This window comes from Moschus berezovskii, chromosome 5, assembly GCF_049115385.1.
Source record: "Moschus berezovskii isolate FMDL1 chromosome 5, NW_MosBer_1.0, whole genome shotgun sequence".
In the NCBI taxonomy this organism is placed as follows: domain Eukaryota; kingdom Metazoa; phylum Chordata; class Mammalia; order Artiodactyla; family Moschidae; genus Moschus; species Moschus berezovskii.
Window position 1 is genome coordinate 25,860,125 of NC_142464.1, and position 21,132 is coordinate 25,881,256.

The window sequence follows — 21,132 nt, forward strand, 5'->3', positions numbered from 1 at the left end:
TGCCTTCAAGGGCCCTAGTTTCAGAATGCATTAGAAATTACAGTACAGTCAAGTAACTTAGAGATTTATATAATTGATATTTATTTTTCTTCTAGGTTTACTTGTTTTGTTTAAAGACAGATTCTCCAGGCAAGAATACTGGAGTGAGTGGGTTGCCATACCCTCCTCCAGGGGATCTTTCCAACCCAGGAATCGAACCCAGGTCTCCTGCATTGTGGACAGATTCTTTACTGTCTTAGCCACCAGGGAAGCCCTAAAGATAGAAAATAATGCCCCAAAAAGATGCTTTCCACTCAGGCATGGCATCTTGCAGCTATCTTTTACTTTTTCTCTCTTTTGTACTATTTATACCATTTGTCACTGAGTATTGTTCATACACCCTTGGTGATATTTCTTATAACTGCTGTTCTCTGCATTCTTTAGTTCAGGCCTTAATTAACAAAGAGTTTGACTATTGTGTTGCAACATTCTCTTAACTGATCTTACTGCCTTTAGTTTTTCCACACTTCAGTTACTTCTGCTTTCTACTGCTATAAGAGTATTGTTAAAGATCAGTGCATGCTAAGTTGCTTCAGTCGTGTCCAACTCTTTGAGACCCTATGGACTTTTGCTTGCCAGGCTCCTCTGTCTATGGGATTTTCCAATAGGAATACAGAAGTGGGTTTCCATTTGCATTCCTGCTAAAAACATCTGGTGGCTCTGTGTGTGTGTGTTTGTGTGTATGTGAAGAAAATGCATTTTCCTTCAAACTCTCTAAATTATTTCCAAAGAGTGTCTGAGTTTTTCAAGTAGTTTTTACTGTTGCCAATATGTGATTGAAGAGATTGAGTGCCACAGAATTGAAATGTACCAAGAATACCAAACTGTCTTTTTGCCCAGTGGTATATCTCCAGTCTTTGGCACAATGTACATAACACTTCTTCAAGTAATTCACTTACCTCTGTCCCCTTCTATACCATATCACAGAACCAAAGGAAAAACTATATTTTCTCCAAATTCCTTCTTTACATTGTCATTCTAATTGTAAGGTACCTTTCCCCTTCTAGCTTATAATTATTTTCCTGCAGTTATTTAATTAAGGAAGGTATAGCTTCCTTTCCTTTAATTGTACATCTTAACATGTATACAGTATTTTTAAATTTTTCTTTCTTCCGAAATTGTTAGCATAAGAGTTTATGTATAGTTAATGTGTTATAAATTAACTGTTGAATGAACTAATTTTTAGTTTAGTCATGCAGTTGAATTCTGGTCCTTTTAATCATGTGTCATAATTCTGTTTCCCAAACAAATGAGTTTTGGTGAAAGTATGATATAAATGTATCTTAGCAACTTATTATTTTATTGGAAATACACTTATTTCCAAGATTTATTTTCTTTAAAAATGGAGGGCTTCCCAAGTGGTGCTCCTGGTAAAGAATCTGCCTACAATGCAGGAGACATAAGAGGTGAAAGTTTGATCCCTGGGTCAGGAAGATCCCCTGGAGAAGGGAATGACTACCCACTCCAGTATTCTCTCATGGAGAATTCCATGGACAGAGGAGCCTGGCAGGCTACTAGGGTCATAAAGAGTCAGACGTGGCTGAGTGACTCTTTTTTTTTTTTTTTTAATAGAATGATTAGAGGAGACAAACTGTTGATTTCCTTTCTCATGACTCTGGAGAATTCACTTCTAAGCTCATGCAGATTATTGGCAGAATTCAGTTCCTTGCAATTGTAGGACTGATTTCCCCGTTTTCCTTGATTACTATTAGTGAGGGGCTCTCTCAGCTTCTAAAAGTCATCTTCATTCTTTATCATGTGACTGTCTCCATCTCCAAAGCCAGCAATGAGAATATCCCTTATATCACATCTTGCTCATTGCAGGCTTATTCCCATTGTTGGTAGAATTTAGTTCCACACACTTGTAGGACTGAGATCCCTGTTTCCTTGCTGGCTGTTGGCCTAAATCATCTTAACTTCTAGAGGCTGCCACCATTCCTGTGTCTCTAACCTCTAGATCCAGATTTCAAGGGCTCCTGTGATGAGTTCTGCTACACCATAGAATATAACATGATCATTAAAGTAAAATCTATCTTATTCATCATCTTGGGGATTATGCCAGGTGGACATCAGAAAGTTTGCATTTGGGGAACCATGTTAGAATCCTGTCTACCACAATTTGGTTAGTAAAAATTTGAGAAAAAATTTTAATTTTATAGCAAGTATCATTTGGCATTCTCTTTTGTATTACTAAGAAGTCATTTTGGCTGAGATGGTGGGAAATGTGATGTGTCTGGGGTCACCAGTTCCCAGCTTCAGTGATTCAATAGAAGCACTCACAGAACTCAGATGTTATTTTACTCATGATTTCATTATACTTACTGCAGCAAAGCAGTACAAAGCGAAATCCAACAAAGAGAAAACTATAGGGCAAGATAACAGTGGAAACCAGGCCCAAAGCTTTCCAGAGTTTCTCTCCCAGGAGAGTTGTAGAAGATGTACTTAATTTCTCCAACAAAAAATTGTGACAGTATGTACAAACTGTTGCCTATTAGAGAAACTTGTCTGAGCCTAGGAGTGAGGAATTTTAGTGGTGGTTGGTCACAGAGGTACGTAACACCTGTGTGACTGATTGCAGTTAATGATGCTCCAGACCCACCTCAGAAGGAAAGCAGGTGTTCAACATAAATCACATTGTTTGCACAAGCTATTTAGACAAGCTGGAGTGATTCAAGGCCTCAAATGGGCAAAACTTATCAGTTAAGTATTCCAAGAGCATAATTTCCTGAAGCCCTAGGAAAATAGGCACCTTTGGGAGAATGTGCAAGATTTGAGATTGATGAGAGATTCCTTTTTGAGGAAGTATTAAAGTAGATTTTATAGCTACTCCAGTAATTCATGAAATATGTTGTGATTATAGACCAATGGTTGCTGGTCTTGTTCAGTTAGGGTTGTGTAGACTCTTTTTTTCACTCATCAGCAAAATATTAGCTCTCCTTTGTTACTGAAACATATTGCCACAAATGTAGCAGCTTAAAACAACACAAATTCATTACCTCATTGTTCTGTAGATCAAAAGTCTGTTGGGTTTGGGTGGATTCTCTGCTTCAGGTCTGGCAAAGGCAAAATCAAAGTGTTGACATGGGTATATTTCCTCTAGAGACCTTTAGGAAGAATCCATTTCTAGGCTTATCCCCATTGTTGGTAGTATTTAGTTCCACACAGATGTAGGACTGAGATCCCTGTTTCCTTTCTGGCTGTTGGCCAAGAGTTGTTCTTAGCTTCTAGAGGCTACCACCATGCCCTGGCTCGTGGCCCCATTCCATCATCCTCAAAGGTAGTAGCAGCAGGCCCACTCCTTCAGAGGCTCTGAGTCTCTGACCTCTTCGGCCATTCTCTCTGACTTTTCTGCTCTGCTTTTCTGTATTAAGGATTCATGTGATTACTGTGGCCCACCTGAAAAATTTGGGGTACTCTCCCTATTTAAAATTAGCTGATTAGCAACCTAATTCCATCTGCAAAGACCCTTTGCAGCTGTATCTAGACTGGTGGTTGAATTAAAACCCTGGTGACAAGAATCTTGGGAGGATTCTGCATACTACATTCTTTAAACAAGTAATTATCAAAGTTTTCCCACCTCAATTTCTGAAAAGATAAATGAGGGAATTCCATGGCAGTCCAGTGGTTAGAACTCTGTGCTTTCACTGCTATCTCCATGCTTTCACTGCTGTGGACCCAGGTTCTATCCCTGGTCAGGGAAGTAAGATCCCACATGCTGTGTGGCATGGATTTAAAAAAAAAAAAAGGATAAATGATTAATTAATTAATTAAGCAATAGTCCTGTCAACAATTATAAGCATGTTTAACTTCTGTACTATTGTCGAATTTTTTCTGAGTCATTCAAGTTGTCAGTTATCTTAAGGAAAAAAAATCAACCTTTCAGTTCAGTTCAGTTCAGTTCAGTCGCTCAGTCGTGTCCGACTCTCCGCGACCCCATGAATCACAGCACGCCAGGCCTCCCTGTCCATCACCAACTCCCGGAGTACACTCAAACTCATGTCCACAGAGTCGGTGATGCCATCCAGCCTTTAATAAGGTTTAAATTCAAACTTTATTATGTGCCATTTTCCAGAATTATAGTCAAGAGTAAAGTAAATCCTTTGTTTGTAAATATAAAGTTCCGTTTGTGGAGAGGGAGCTACTTCAGTGTCTTAGTACAAAAAGACTGGCCAGGGACCATATAAATATGTTGGTGTGGAGCGCTGACCTGTTGTTTTCCATTAGAAACTTTTTTTTTTTAATTTTTTTTAGGCCAAATACATCTTCAGTTGAAAGTTTTAGTGAAGTAATAGGGGCATGCTATTTTGATAGAAGGCATGAGCGAGTGCGCGAGAGTAAGGAACTAGAGTAAGGAAGAAAGAGAAGACTGGATTTGGGATGGGGAATATTTGTAATAGAGATCATAAACTCATTTGAGGTCAGGCAGGTAATTTAAGTGAGTAAAGTATACTGGGTTAAACTGGGAAGCAGGTAACATTGAAAAGAGGCAGCTAATCTTCATCAGGAGCTGCAGCCCCGTGTTGCCTTGTGAGAATGTGTCCCGGTGTTACCGTCTCTTTCAAATTTTCTAAAGGACTTAAATTCTGGATTCTTACATGAGAACCTCTGAATTTCTTAACATTTTCAACTAGTTAAAAAGTTTTAAAACACCGTGATCCAAGCAAAACAAAGTAATGAGCTACATTTGGCCAATGGGCAGCCAATATACAATAGCTGGTCTAAGAAGCTAAGTTATTGCCAGCAGATACTTTATCCTTTGTCTGATTTAAGTCAGTGGGGGTCATGGTGAAAAGAAGGGAAAAGTACTGTTTTTTCTTTTTAACTTTTAAGAGTCATTCACTTATTTAACACATTGGAAAGAAAAGGTGAAATATCTGGATTTTCTAATTTTACTAGTGTGGTGGGAATTACATACTTGTAAAAGATTGTTTTTTGTTTTAATAATAGCATGATGTGAGAATGATAGGACCCATCTGTGTTGGAAATTATTTTCACCTATGAAAACTTTCTGCTTTAAAAAAATCTGTGTAGCCTCAGTGGTAAATTGTCACAGCATTTTTTCCATTTACTCATTGCTTTGCCTCTTATTAAGCAAATTCCTTCAGTGAGTGAGGACATTTCAGTAAACTAACTCAGAAGATAGGATACAATGACTTTAGGGGAACATCTTGAATTTTATTCTGTGGTATTATCTATACCCATGAAAAGCAAAAGAAGGAGCAGATAGTAATGAAATTAACCAGTCCAATTTCCTATTGGGAAATGTTTGAAAAGCAGAAACTGCTGAGGTGATAAATTATAAGATGTCAACACATAAAAGAACAAATAAGTACTTGCAATAAGTCTGTAAGAAGCTCAGAGGGTACTTTTTATTGTCTTATTTTTATCTTTGGGGTTTTTTTGCTATTTTTTTAAATGACTGTGGTAGTGGTTATAATATGCATCCTTAATTTATCATAGTCTTCCATGAATTAATATTATGCCAGTTCATATATACTGTTGAAATCTTATAGCAATATACTTCTATTCACCATCCTCCTATTCTTTGGTATTGTTGTCATACATTTTACAGTCTATATTAAAGACCTTGAGAAATGAGGAAAAAAATTCTTTTGCATTTAACCACATATTTACCGTTTCCTGAACTCTTAACTCCTTTCTTTTGATCCATGTTTCCATCTGGTATCATTTTTCTTCAGTCTGAAAAACTTCCTTTAAGATTTTTTTTTAGTTCAAGTCAGATATAGGCAAAATCTTACAGATTTCAGTCACCTGAAAATATCTTTATATCACCTTAAATTTTTTTCCTGGTTAATATTTTATTATTAAAAAATTTAAAATATAGCGAAGTTGAAAGAATTGTACAATATACCTATATCCTACAATTAACATTTTCCCATCTTTTGCCTTATCATATAACTACCCATCACACTACCTGCTCATTAACTCATTCTATTCTTCTGATGTGTTTCAAAGTCAGTTGCGCTATCAGTGAACTTTAACCCTAACTCTTTCAGCATATATATCATTGAGTATAATTCAGTATCTATTTATGATTTCTTTTTAGGTAAAATTTATGTTCAGTGAAGTATGAAAACTTTTGTATCATTTGATGGGTTTTGAACAATAAATGCATCTCTGTAACCCCAATACACATCAAGGTTAGGTCACTACCATCACTCTAGAAATTTTCCTAGTGTCCTTTCCCAGTAAATCTTTGCAATTCACCCTACCCTTACCTCCCAGAGGCAACCACTTTTCTGAATTTTCCCCCTAAGATTAGTTTTGCTTATTTCAGCACTTTATATAATTAGAATTATACAGTATATACTTTTTTCTGTAAAGATTCTTTATTTTACCCAAATATTTATAAGAGGCATCTAAATGGTTTCATATTCTTATCTCATTCCTTTTTTTATTGTTGAGATGCATTATATTTTATTAATATGCATTTAGCAATTATCCCTTTATGAACTCCTGGGAAATTTCCAGGTTTTTGGCTATTATAACAAGTTGCTGTGAATGTTCTCATAGTCTTTTTTTCATGTGAGGACAGATGTTTTCATATCTCTGGGTATATACGTAGCAGTAGAATTGATGGCTTATATATGAATAAGCATATGTGTCTGTAGTATATAATTAATACTATTAGAACCCACCATGCCCTTTTCCAAAGTTTTGTACCTTTTACATTTCTGCTTACAGTGTATGAGGGCTCTAGTTCCTCCATATCCTTGTCAGCAGTTAATGTTTCATTCTTTTAGTCATTGTAGTGAGTATAAAGTGGTATCTCACTGTAGAATCAATTTGCATTTGCATGATGACTAACAATGTTGCGTGCTTTTTTGTGTACTTTTTTAGCATTCATATCAAGACATACATATCTGTTCAATTTGAGGGATCACATTTTTGAGTGGGTTATTTGTCTTTTTATTACTGATTCATAGTCATTCTTTGTACATTTTCTATATTCTCCATAAACATGCTTTACTAAATATTTTTTGCAGGTATTTTCTGCCAATATGACTTGCCTATTCTTAAGGTGTACCTTGATAAACAAAGTTGTTATTTATAATGAAGTCTAGTGTATTGATTTTTCCTTTCATGGTTATTGTCTTTTGAGAAACCTTTACCTCTTCCCAAGTCATAAAGATATTCTCATATGTTTTCTCCTAGAAGCATTATAGTTTTAGATTTTATGGTGGATCTTTGATCTTTTTCAATTTAATATTTGTATATGGTGTTCAAGTTCAATTTTTGCCATATGGATATACAGTTGTTCCAACTCTATTTGTTTAAAAGATTTTACTTGTCCCATTGGATTGCTTTAGTGTTTTTATTGAAAATTAAATGGCCATGTAATTGTAGGTCTGTTTCTGGCCTTCTATTTTGTTTCATTTATCTCTTTTTCTATCCTTATGCCAGCGCCATACTGTCTTAATTATGCTAACTTTATAGTAAATCTTGAGTCAGGAAATAAAAGTTTCCAAACTTTGTTCTTTTGTTTCAAGATTGCTTTAACTATCTTTGGTTGTTTGCATTTCCAGATATATTTTATAATAAGCGTCTCAGTTTCTGAAAATGTCTGTTGGTATTCTGATTGGGATTGCATTGCATCTACAGGCCAATTTGGGAACAACTGACATCTTAACAATATTGTCTTCCAATAAATGAGCATGTTGTTTCTCTCCAAATTTTTAAGTCTTCTTTAATTTTTCTGAGCAATGTTTTATAGTTTATAATGTATATTTCTTGTTCTTTTGTTAAATATATTTGAAAGTATCTTAGGTTTTGTTGTGATTACATTTATTGCAAAATTGTTTTACTTGTTCTGCTGACTCTTGTGTAAAAATGCAAGCAGCATAGGAATAATATATAAAAATACAGACATGAAATAGGTCAAGAAAAACATAAGGCATGAAGACTGTAAGAAGAATGAAGCAGAGGAAGGATAAAAAGGGGAGGAACAGTTGAAAACATTTCTACTTAATGATGATATAGTTCTTTATGTGGAAAATCCTAAGGAATTAAAAAAAACTCCTCTTTGAATTACAAGGAGTTTAGTAAGGTCATAGGAAAGAAAGCTGATATGAAAATACCAGCAATAAGATGTTGGAATATGTTGCTTGCTTAGCAATGAATTACCCAAACTACTTAGCCTCTAACTTTTTTCTTAGTGTTTTCGATTAAATCTTCCTTTTGGAAGATTAAGGAATCCAATGAGGTAGAAAGTGATTCCTTAACGTAGTCTTTGAATAATATTAAGCTCTAGGATAGATTCACCAGCTTATAGTCCCTACAACTTCGGTGAAACTATTTTAGATAGACAGGGTGCCAGAAATCACCAAACTGGGCACTTGTGCTGCAGCAAAGACAAAATTGACATGCTAGTTTCTGTCTAGTGATCATCTGAGATGAGACAGTTGGAAAACTGAGATAGGCAGTGTGTTTGAAGATACTTCCTTAATGTTTTAAGAAAGGACAGTTATTTGTGACTGAATGGAGGGTGATCTTATCTCTTTGTGAATATGGGTTGCTATTATAATTGCTGGGAGGGTCAGAACTTTTCTCAGAGAGCAAGCTGGGATCTGATCAATTTCTTGACTACATATTTGATTTGAGCCCCAGTGGACAGCAAAACAAAACATGGGAGAAACTATCTTTGTTTGAAAACAGATTTGAGAGTGGAAGATGACAAGTGTCCTTGCTCATAGAATAAGCCAAATATGTCCCTCATAAAATTTTAAAAATTGAGCAAGTCTGCAAAGGTGATCTTGTCAAAATAACAAAACTATCCCCCAGATACTTAGAAGAGTTAACTTGTCGAAAGGTGTTCTTTAAAATTATTCATCTGGATATCACCTAGACTCTCCAAAACGATTTCAGTTTTGGCACAATTAAAGGTTAAAAGTTCTTTCAAACATGATTGGCCGAAACTTCTTGAAGCTATTTCTGGATGTAGGGTCATGTCATCAGTATGTAAAAGGACCACTCTGTACAATGTCAGTAGGCATACATCTAATTCACATAAAATCTATTCAGGTTAAGAAAGGGAGGACTGTCCCTCACTCTTTGTCTTTTTCTCTCAAAACAGATTTTTGCCCTGACAGAGTGGACTATTTTTGCTAATTCTTAATCTTATGAATATATTTCCTCAAAGGCTTTTTGAGGAATGTTGAAAGTCTTGAGGTAACGTTTATGTTGCATAGTTTAGCACAGAAGTGGTGATCGTCTGTGTTGTCAAAAGCAGATGGTGTCGAAAAAATCAGAAGATTTACTCACAGACACCGACTGTGATAGACAGTATTATGACGATGGTCAGAGGTATGGTTGTTTCGATGTTTCCTTTCCTCCTTTCAATGTTAGCCTGTAAAAATTACCTTTAATTTTTAATTAATAGGCAAAAATTAATTTATAGGCAAATTATGAGGTAATTACTAGGCAAAAGATTTTAGGAGTCTAACTGAGCATTCTCTACATTTTTAATAGGATATGTTAACACTTAACACTTTGACCCTAACCCTTGATATATACTGAGGGAATGATATATATAAAGAGTTGAATAAGTTAACGTTGGCAGCACTTTTAAGAGCTTTGGGACATTCTTTAAGTGGGGCAGTTTTAAGTTTAAAACAATCATGTCATTCATAAATGGAAGGGATACAGTACTTATTAAATGTATACTAGATTCTAGTTATTTTGCTATATACTTTATTTATAGGTAATTTTCAAGTTACTGGGGCTTTGCTGGTAGCTCAGACAGAAAAGAATCCATCTGCAATGCAGGAGACCCGGGTTGGCAAGATCCCTTGAGAAGGGAATGGCTACCCACTCCAGTATTCTTGCCTGAAGTATTCCACGGACAGAGGAGCCTGGCGGTCTACCGTCCATGGAGTCACAAAGAGTCAGACACGACTGAGCGACTAACACTTATTACTTTTCGCTTTAAGGTTATTAGTCCTAGTTAGTGAGTAACCTAAGGTTTACAGACTATGAAATGTCTGCTGAAGCCACAGTGTAGCATAAATAGTGAACTGTGCTTCTAAAAGTCCTGTTCTTACTGTAGCCTTTCTTAATACTCCAGAATCTCTTTATGAGGCATGCTGTTCAAAAACACAGTTTTTTGAGAGAATGAGCGATTCTAAATTTCCAAGTTCAGTGAGTCCTGTCCATTAGTTATCAAACTACCTTGATGGCTCTGTGAGGATTTCTTTGTTTCCTGGCATTGTTATCAAACTGGAAACCAGAGAACCCTGTCTTTCCACTTTGTCACACAAAGCAGCAAGAAAAATTGGTTTCTTTATAACAAAATTCTTTTGGTATAACTCATGTCAAAATGACTTCTGTTGTAAGATAATTGGAGTGGGGAAATGAAAACTGCATATACTACAAAAGAATATATGTATAGAGTTCATGAGTTTTTAATTCCATCTTGGCCTCCTCAGTCATCTGTTTTAATAATTTACAAAAGCAAATCTTAAATTAAATGATTTGTTTATCCTAAATTATTCAACATACTAATATACTGGCATAAAGACAGAAATATAGATCAATGGAACAAAATAGAAAACCCAGAGATAAATCCACGCACCTATGGACACCTTATCTTTGACAAGGCAGGCAAGAATATTCAATGGAGAAAAGACAGTCTCGTTAACAAGTGGTGCTGGGAAAACTGGTCAACCACTTGTAAAAGAATGAAACTAGAACACTCCCTAACACCATACACAAAAATAAACTCAAAACGGATTAAAGATCTAAATGTAAGACCAGAAACTATAAAACTCCTAGAGGAGAACATAGGCAAAACACTCTCCGACATAAGTCACAGCAGGATCCTCCATGACCCACCTCCCAGAATATTGGAAATAAAAGCAAAAATAAACAAATGGGACCTAATTAAAATTAAAAGCTTCTGCACAGCAAAGGAAACTATAAGCAAGGTGAAAAGACAGCCTTCAGAATGGGAGAAAATAATAGCAAATGAAGCAACTGATAAAGGATTAATCTCAAAAATATACAAGCAGCTCCTTCAGCTCAATTCCAGAAAAATAAACGACCCAATCAAAAAATGGGCTAAAGAACTAAACAGACATTTCTCCAAAGAAGACATACAGATGGCTAACAAACTCATGAAAAGATGCTCAACATCACTCATAATTAGAGAAATGCAAATTAAAACCATGATGAGGTATCATTTCACGCCAGTCAGAATGGCTGCTATCCAAAAGTCTACAAGCAATAAATGCTGGAGAGGGTGTGGAGAAAAGGGAACCCTCTTACACTGTTGGTGGGAATGCAAACTAGTACAGCCACTATGGAGAACAGTGTGGAGATTCCTTAAAAAACTGGAAAGAGAACTGCCATTTAGTTCAGTTCAGTTCAGTCGCTCAGTCGTGTCCGACTCTCCGCGACCCCATGAATCACAGCATACGACCCAACAATCCCACTCCTAGGCATACACACCAAGGAAACCAGAATTGTAAGAGACACATGTACCCCAATGTTCATCGCAGCACTGTTTATAATAGCCAGGACATGGAAGCAACTTAGATGTCCATCCGCAGATGAATGGATAAGAAAGCTGTGGTACATTTACACAATGGAGTACTACTCAGCAATTAAAAAGAATACATTTGAATTAGTTCTTATGAGGTGGACGAAACTGGAGCCTATTATACAAAGCGAAGTAAGCCAGAAACAAAAACGCCAATACAGTATATTAACACATATATATGGAATATAACAAGAGGATAACGATAACCCTGTATACAAGACAACAGCAGAGACTTGGATGTGTGGAGCAGTCTTTTCGACTCTGTGGGAGAGGGCGAGGGTGGGATAATTTGGGAGAATGGATTGAAACATGTATATTATCATATGTGAAATGAATCTGATATGGTTGGGGGCTCCCCACCTCAACACTCTGTGGATTTAAGAGGCCGTAAAAAAAAAAGAAAACTCCATATACTACAAAAGAATATATGTATAGAGTTCATGAGTTTTTAATTCCATCTTGGCCTCCTCAGTCACCTGTTTTAATAATTTACAAATGCAAATTTTAAATTAAATGATTTGTTTATCCTAAATTATTCAGGACCTCAAAGGAGCTGCTGCTGCTAAGTCGCTTCAGTCGTGTCTGACTCTGTGCGACCCCATAGATGGCAGCCTACTAGGCTCCTCTGTCCATGGGATTCTCCAGGCAAGAATACTGGAGTGGTTTGCCATTTCCTACTCCATGGGATCTTCCCAAAACCTGCGTCTCTTACAACTCCTGCATTGGCAGGCAGTTTCCTTACCACTAGCACAATCTGTGAGGCTTATTGGATATTGTTATCAATAAGCCTTGTCTGTGGATTATAGCCTTTCTGTGATGACTAATTATGATGTAAATTATGATTAATCTACTCAAGGATTATTCTATACTTCTTCATTGCTGCTGCTGCCGCTAAGTCGCTTCAGTCATGTCTGACTCTATGCAACCCCATAGACAGCAGCCCACCAGGCTCCCCCGTCCCTGGGATTCTCCAGGGAAGAATACTGGACTGGATTGTCATTTCTTTCTCCAATGCATGCAGGTGAAAAGTGAAAGTGAAGTCGCTCAGTCGTGTCCAACTCAGCGACCCCATGGACTGCAGCCTACTGGGCTCCTCCATCCATGGGATTTTCCAGGCAAGAGTACTGGAGTGGGATGCCATTGCCTTCTCCAACTTCTTCATTAAGTACATATATATTTCAGATACTGGGGTAGGTGCTAGTGTGTCTGAGATGAAAATATAATGTCCTAGTCTTTAAACAGATTGCTAGTTAGTAAGCAGACAGAGTTGTAACAAGCAGTTACAAAATACCATTTTTTGAAAAGTACTTATGAGAGGTATATGCAAGTTGTCTTGATCGGCAGAGTTCCTTGCAACCAGGAGAATCCGGAACATTTTTACTAAGAAAATAATGCTTGTATTGAATTTTTAAGGATAGTTAAGTATTATCCAAGTGGGCCAACTAGAAGTGCAGAGAAAGTACCATATGCAAAAAGACATTGATATGAATCGCAAGCATATGAATAAAGTAGAGGCAGAGGTTCCTAGTAGCTAAGTACCCTAGTGGAGGGTCCATGAGAAAGCAATGAGAGTGTTCTCCTTATCTTCCTTTATAAAACAGTTTTGGAGGGTAGGAGTGGGCAGTCTTAAGATGAAGAGTCTTAAATATTGGTGCTATTTCAGACAGTGACTTAAGATGAAAAAGTAGTGATCATATGAAGAATGAGAGATTTCCCTCTTATAAGCTCTTCCCACATTACCTAGAACAGAGATTAAGATTTTTCTCTGCTCTAGTCATCTAAATCAATGAGAGTTTTAGCTCTTTTCTATAGGCAGTCTAGTCAATGCATTTGATGTGAGCTTGCTATTAGTATCTAATCGTACTTTTTCTGTTCATATATTAGTTTATTCACTAGCTAGTTATTTTGTCAGTTGTCCGTATTGTTTGTCTTGGTGATAGGCCATAAAAAAAATCATTTCTGTTTTTTACATCATTTACCTCAGTTTCAAATGCGTATAAGTACTTCAGAATTGTCATGATAATGACAGAGCATCCCCAATTCTGGCACATAGATCTTAGACAAACCCTACATCCTAATTTTCATGTTCTGCTATTCTTCCTTATTAGTTTATGCCCATAAATTTTAATTACTTCTCCCATAACAACACTTTTAAGAATATGAGACTCCTCAGAAATCTGGGACTCCTTATTGTTCTTCATTTTCTTGTAAAATTTTATGTTTAATGTGTCTGCATTTTTCCTGGTAAAATACTGTACTATGCTGAGCTGTGAAAAGTCTGAAAGAGAAAATGTCCTTCAACAGATGAGTAGATAAACGTATGACATATCCACTTAAGTGAAGTACTGTTCATTAATACAAAGAAACAAATTGCTAATGAAGGAAACAACATGGATAAATCTTAAGAGCATCATGTTGAGTAAAAAAAAAAACAGGTTTGACACAAAATAATGCTGTATCATTCCCTTTATTTGAAATTCTGGAAAAGACGTACTTAATCTGTGATAATAGAAAGCAATTTGTTTTCAGCCAGGATTAGGATATGGGATTGGCTGGGAAGGGGGACAGGAGAACCCTTTGAGATGATGGAAATATTCTGTTTCTTGATTGTGGCAGTGCTTATGCTAGTATATACGTTTGTCAAAACTTCTGATGGTATGTTTAAAATGAGTATATTTTATTATACATAATTTGTATCTAAATAGGGGCTTCCCAGATGGCTGAGTAGTAAAGACTCTACCTGCAATGCACGAGACATGGGTTCAATCCCTGGTCGGGAAGATCCACCGGAGAAGGAAATGGCAACCCACTCCATCATTCTTGCCTGGGAAATCCCATGGACAGAGGAGCCTGGCAGGCTACAGTCCATCGGGTTGCAGAAGAGTCAGACATGACTTAGCAGCCTAACAACAACAAAGTTCATTTAAAAAAAAGTATCAAGCAGGAATTATCCTGTTACAATCATGCCATGATGGAGAAAAACAAGTCATCTTGATGTCTTGCACATCTTTCTAGCTAACTATGTGTGTTTCTATAACTGCTGCTACAAATTTCCAAAAATTGAGTGGCTTAAAACAGCAGAAATGTATTATCTCACAGCTCTGAATGTCAGAAGTCAGGAATCAAAGTGTTGGCAGGGCCTACTTACTCCCTTTGGAGTTTCCTGGGAAGAAGCTCTCCTTGACTTTTCTAGTTTCTGCTGTCAGTATTTCTTGGCTTCTTTTTGGCTTATGGTCACATCACTCCAGTCCCTGCCTCCATCTTTACATCTCCTTCTCCTCTGTGTGTCTCTCTCTTATAAGGACACTCAACATTGGATTTTTGGAACGGGATAATCCATGATGATCTTCTCAAATGCAAAGACTCTTTTCCCAAATAAAGTAACATTCACAGTTTCCAGTGATTAGATTGTAGACAATTTTGGGGAAGGGGGAATACAACTTCAGTTCAGTTCAGTCGCTTAGTCTTGTCCTACTCTTTGCGACCCCATAAACCACAGCACGCCAGGCCTCCCTGTCCATCACCAACTCCCGGAGTTCACTCAAACTCATGTCCATCGAGTCGGTGATGCCATCCAGCCATCTCATTCTCTGTCATCCCCTTCTCCTCCTGCCCTCAATCCCTCCTAGCATCAGACTCTTTTCCAGTGAGTCAACTCGTCACATGAGGTGGCCAAAGTATTGGAGTTTCAGCTTTAGCATCAGGCCTTCCAATGAACACCCAGGATTGATCTCCTTTAGAATGGACTGGTTGGATTTCCTTGCAGTCCAAGGGACTCTCAAGAGTCTTCTCCAGCACCAGGTTCAAAAGCATCAATTCTTCAGCGATCAGCTTTCTTCACAGTCCAACTCGCACATCCATACATGACCACGGGAAAAACCATAGCCTTGACTAGATGGACCTTGGTTGGCAAAGTAATGTCTCTGCTTTTTAATATGCTATCTAGGCTGGTCATAACTTTCTTTCCAAGGAGTAAGCGTCTTTTAATTTCATGGCTGCAATCAGCATCTGCAGCGATTTTGGAGCCCAAAAAAATAAAGTCTGACACTGTTTCCACTGTTTCCCCATCTATTTCCCATAGAAGTGATGGGACCAGATGCCATGATCTTCGTTTTCTGAATGTTGAGCTTCAAGCCAACCTTTTCACTCTCCTCTTAAACTTTCATCAAGAGGCCTTTGAGTTCCTCTTCACTTTCTGCCATAAGGGTGGTGTCATCTGCATATCTGAGGTTATTGATATTTCTCCCGGCAATCTTGATTCCAGCTTGTGCTTCTTCCAGCCCAGCGTTCCTCATGATGTACTCTGCATAGAAGTTAAATAAGCAGGGTGACAATATACAACCTTGACGTACTCCTTTTCCTATTTGGAACCAGTCTGTTGTTCCATGTCCAGTTCTAACTGTTGCTTCCTGACCTGCATACAGGTTTCTCAAGAAGCAGGTCAGGTGGTCTGGTATTCCCATCTCTTTCAGAATGTTCCACAGTTTATTGTGATCCACATAGTCAAAGGCCTTGGCATAGTCAATGAAGCAGAAATAGATGTTTTGCTGGAACTCTCTTGCTTCCTCCATGATCCAGCGGATGTTGGCAATTTGATCTCTGGTGCCTCTGCCTTTTCTAAAACCTGCTTGAGATTCAAACCGAACGGAGAACGGGGAGGAGGTCGTGATGGCGGCCCGGGAGCCGGAAGTGCAGTCCCCGGTAAGATTTGGAGTGGTGTGAGAAGTCGGAGGAAACCCAGGACCCCCAGATAGAACTACTTGAGACCACCTCCACCCAGGAACCTCCCAACCCTTTGGAGCCCTTTCGCCCCAGAGACTGCGTGGTGCCAGTGGTGTTTCCTGGGCCTGTGAGCCAGGAAGGCTGCTGTCGCTTTACTTGTGAACTTCTCAAACATATCATGTACCAACGCCAGCAACTACCTCTGCCCTACGAACAGCTTAAGCACTTCTACCGAAAACCTTTTCCCCAGGCAGAGGACGCGGTGAAGAAGAAGCCTCGGGCCGCTGCTGAGATGAACAGCAGGAAATGTCAGCACACCCTGGCAGAACTGGAGAGTGTCCTCAGCCACCTGGAGGGACTCTTTGCCCGGACACTAGTCCCTCGTGTGCTGATCCTCCTTGGGGGCAATGCCCTCAGCCCCAAGGAGTTCTACGAGCTTGACTTGTCCCGATTAGCCCCCAACAGCATGGACCCGAGCCTGAGCACGGCAGCTTGTTTGCGCCGCCTCTTCCGAGCCATTTTCCTGGCCGATGCCTTCAGTGAACTGCAGGTCCCTCCACTCATGGGCACCATCGTCATGGCACAGGGTCACCGCGACTGTGGAGAAGATTGGTTTCGACCCAAGCTCAACTACAGAGTGCCCAGCCGGGGCCACAAGCTGACTGTGACCTTGTCCTGTGGCCGACCCGCCATCCCAGCTACAACCTGGGAGGATTACATTTGGTTCCAGGCACCAGTGACACTGAAGAGCTTCCACGAATGAATGGGAATGCTCATTGTGAACACTGGCTAAATTATCTTTCCCCTGGTGGCACCACATCACCCATCTCTTGCTTGGAGCTAGTTAATTCCTGGTGAGAGGAAGGTTCTGTCCTTCTGACTGCTTGCCCGCCTTAGACTTTCTGGTGGACTGATGATGAGGCTTGGGGAGACTGAATAACTTGCATAAGTGTTGAAACCTGGATTCAGACCCAGTCCAGCTGACTCCAGAGGCTGAGTGCTTTACACTGTACTGTACATTCTGTGTGATTTTACTCTGAGATGATTAAACAGGGTTTGCCCTGCTGAATTTGGTAGCATTGGAAAGCTGTGGGACTTCATCTCTGGCTTCAGATTGTGTTTCCTGACGTGGAACCTGCCACTTACTGGTGCTAAATAAATATAGAATCAATGCAAAAAATAAATAAATAAATAAAACCTGCTTGAGCATCTGGAAGTTCATGATTCACATACTGCTGAAGCCTGGCTTGGAGAATTTTGAGCATGACTTTACTATCGTGTGAGATGAGTGCAATTGTGCAGTAGTTTGAGCATTCTTTGGCATTGCCTTTCTTTGGGATTGGAATGAAGACTGACCTTTCCAGTCCTGTGGCCACTGCTGAGTCTTCCAAACTTAGGCTACATCAATTAATATTATTATTCATTAATATAATGCTTCTCTGTGACTTGGTAAAAAATATAACTGTCCTCCAATTTCTAAACAGTATTCTCTGGTCATTATGGGATTCCATGAGTGAGAGCTTTCTCTTCCTCTCTCTTCTAAAAATATTGTGAAATGAATCTGATCTTTCTTGCATTATAGTAGCGAGACCTGTGACTAGTTGAAGGTTAGGAGAAACAGACAGAACTGACTTATTTAGGCAATCTGACTTAGGACAAATGAGTTAAATAGGTAAACGAAGCTCTGAAGAGTTCTGTTAATGCATTAAGTTTGAGAACAAAGCCCTGACTATTGAAGTTATCTTGCCTTGTTCCGTCTTCTCTATGGATGAAGAACCTTATAAAGTTGATAAAAGTAGTTAAGAATAAAATTTGATTATTTTTGGATTCTTTGATTAAAATATGATTACTGTATCACTTCGACATCTGATAAATAGAATAGGAAATTTTCAAAAGTCATATTTCTTATAATTTCAATGCAGACCAACATAGCATTGAACTAAACATTTCAGTTTGATAAATTTTTGATGGCAGGAGATATTTTATTAAAGTGTATACAGTTCAGGCCCTCTCCTGTTCACTGGTGTGATGGATTGGGGGTGGGGTGACAGATTGTCTAAAAAATGTGAAATGTTGATCCACTTGAAGAATGTGAATTGTTCTCAAATCAAAATTCTGAGCAGTAATAGTAATATATTCATTCTTTGTTCACACAGTTATATGTTATATGTAAATAGATTGGAAGTTTAATTAAAAAAAAAAGTCTTTGAAATGAACTAGAGTGTGTGCATGCATGCTAAATCAAGTCAGTCATTTCCAGCTCTTTGCAAGCCTATGAACTATAGCCCGCCAGGCTTTTCTGTCCATGGGATTCCCTGGGCAAGAATACTGGAGTGGGTTGCCATGCCCTCCTCCAAGGAATCTTCCTGACGGGGGGATCAAACCTGCATCTCTTAGATCTCTTGCCTTGGCAGAGAGGTTCTTTACCACTTGCACCACCTGGGAAGTCCAAACTACGGTGCAGATCCAACCAAATAGTGCTGCCGGGGCTTGGCAAGTGGAACCTATTACCCTGCGCCAGTATCAGTATACACTGATGAAAAAAAATGGTTTTGGAATTTACTGTGTCAGGATAGTAAAGCTGCTCAGGAGAAGAAAACATTGATGGGGCAGAAATATACCCAGATCACCCTGGGTCCTCCAGTTCTGCTTATCAAATGGTGATTTTATTCTTACAGAGAAGTTAGAAAATCTTTCTTCTGATTCTGCTGTGTTTTGGAAATAATTGATGAGGCCAGTTTATAATCTTTGTTAATTTTTACAAATATATACACAGATATATTGTAACAAAATGGTATTATATAATTTATTATAAACACCCCAGGGGTACTTGCACTTTGTTTTGTTCTACTGTTAAGATGGTCAGCATTCTGTGTAGGGCCAATAATAGCTCACTGATTTCCATTTAGCCCCTGTTTGGTGTTATATTTCCCACTTTATAAATTTGCAAACTGAGGTAGGATAAAGTTGGAACACTCTTCAAGCATAGCAAATCAGTGACAGTCTCCTGGCTTTATGTCTGAACCTCAAACCACTAAACTATGCTTTCCATATGTATTTTGATCTTCTCAAAGTAATTTTCTGCTGAGAAAGGAAAGTTATCTAGTATTCAAGTTAGAAAGTTAATTTCTCAATTTATTGTATCCCATTGAGAATTAGTCACATTCCAGACTTATAGCTTTCAACCTTGTTTTATTCTGGAGTGAGAATTGAATTATAAAGTAAGCTTAGTCTCACAAGTTATGAACAACTTATAGACAGATGGCCTTTTTTTTTTAGATCTATTACAAAATAATCTTTTGGTAAGCAGTTAATCAATGCAACTTCCTTTTCAAAACATCTGAATCTGAAGCAAATTAATTCTTAAATTTTATATCCTTTTAGGCTCAAACATGTGTGCCAGTAGTGAAATGAGTTATTTCCTATTTCAATTCCAAAAGCTTTCTTTTTTCTTTTTCCTTTAAAAGAAAAATTGCTGTTAATGTTATGATTTTTTAACAAAGTTTTAAAATTTAGTAATTGATAAAAGACAAGATAAAAGCATCAAATGCAGTAATTCATCACTGTAAATACCCGTCTCCAAATTCTGAAATTACTCACCAGTGAATCATTAAAAATTCTGTACTAGTTGAACTCTTTTACCTTGAAATTATAGGAGAAGAGTTTAGGTTAAAGATAACACAGAGTTATACAGTTGTTTTATTATCTGAACATTAATCCCTAGTGTTTTATTTTTCCTTTCCATTGTTAAATCACACAGTAGCTAACTGTATTTCATCTGTGCTTCCTCTTTCTAAACATTTTATCTCAGGCTGCTGCTGCTGCTAAGTCACTTCAGTCGTGTCTGACTCTGTGTGACCCCATAGACAGAAGCCCACCAGGCTCCCCTGTCCCTGGGATTCTCCAGGCAAGAACACTGGAGTGGGTTGCCATTTCCTTCTCCAATGTGTGAAAGTGAAAAGTGAAAGTGAAGTCGCTCAGTCGTGTCCGACCCTTAGCGACCCCACGGACTGCAGCCTACCAGGCTCCTCCGTCCATGGGATTTTCTAGGCATGAGTACTGGAGTGGCTTGCCATTGCCTTCTCCGAGGCTAATACCTAGTAAAGAAAGCTTTAGACCAAAAGGAAAATTTCTGTGGGAATGATCAAATTTTATCAGGTGAAAGAACATCTTGAACTCATAGAATCCAGAAGTATGTTTCCTTTGGTTTGGTGACTGTATGGGTATTTTGACTTATGGAGTGGCCCTTAAATATCATAGATTATGGATCTCAGGAAACAGCATGTGTGATTTTAGTTACCATCCATCTGTGAATAACTTCCAAATCTATGTCTGCAAGCCTGACCTCTCATTCTCTTTCTTGGCCTCTGTTTCTTGCATCTGAATAGCATCTCTTCTTGGAAACTTTGCAAATACTGTAAAGCTGATACAGTTTGAAGCTGATAGGAATAGGACTTTCTCATTTTAATTTATTTTTAAACATTTTTATTGGGTTATAATTAATATACAAGAAAACTGTAAGTATTTTAATGTATATTTTTGGTGAGTTTGGATATATGCAGTCACCCATGAAATCATCATGATGGCTGTAAAGAATCCACCTTCAGTGGAGGAGACACAGGTACACTCTTGATGGGGAAGATCCCCTGGAGAAGGAAACGGCAACCCACTCCAGTATTCTTTTTCCCATGGACAGAGGAGCTGGCAGGCTACAGTTCTTAGGGTTGCAAAGAGTTGGACATGACTGAGCACACACGCACTCACACACAGCAAAAGTTTCCTAGAGTCTTATTTATTTGTGTGTGATCTCATTT

At 38.2% G+C, this 21,132-nt stretch overlaps 1 protein-coding gene and 1 pseudogene across 4 annotated transcripts in view; both read left to right on the forward strand.

Moving 5' to 3' along the window:
• Nucleotides 1-21,132, forward strand: part of TBCK (TBC1 domain containing kinase) — a 223,548-nt gene that overhangs the window by 26,434 nt on the left and 175,982 nt on the right. The window lies entirely within an intron of this gene.
• On the forward strand, nt 12,650-19,268 carry LOC129562008 (MAD2L1-binding protein pseudogene; annotated as a pseudogene).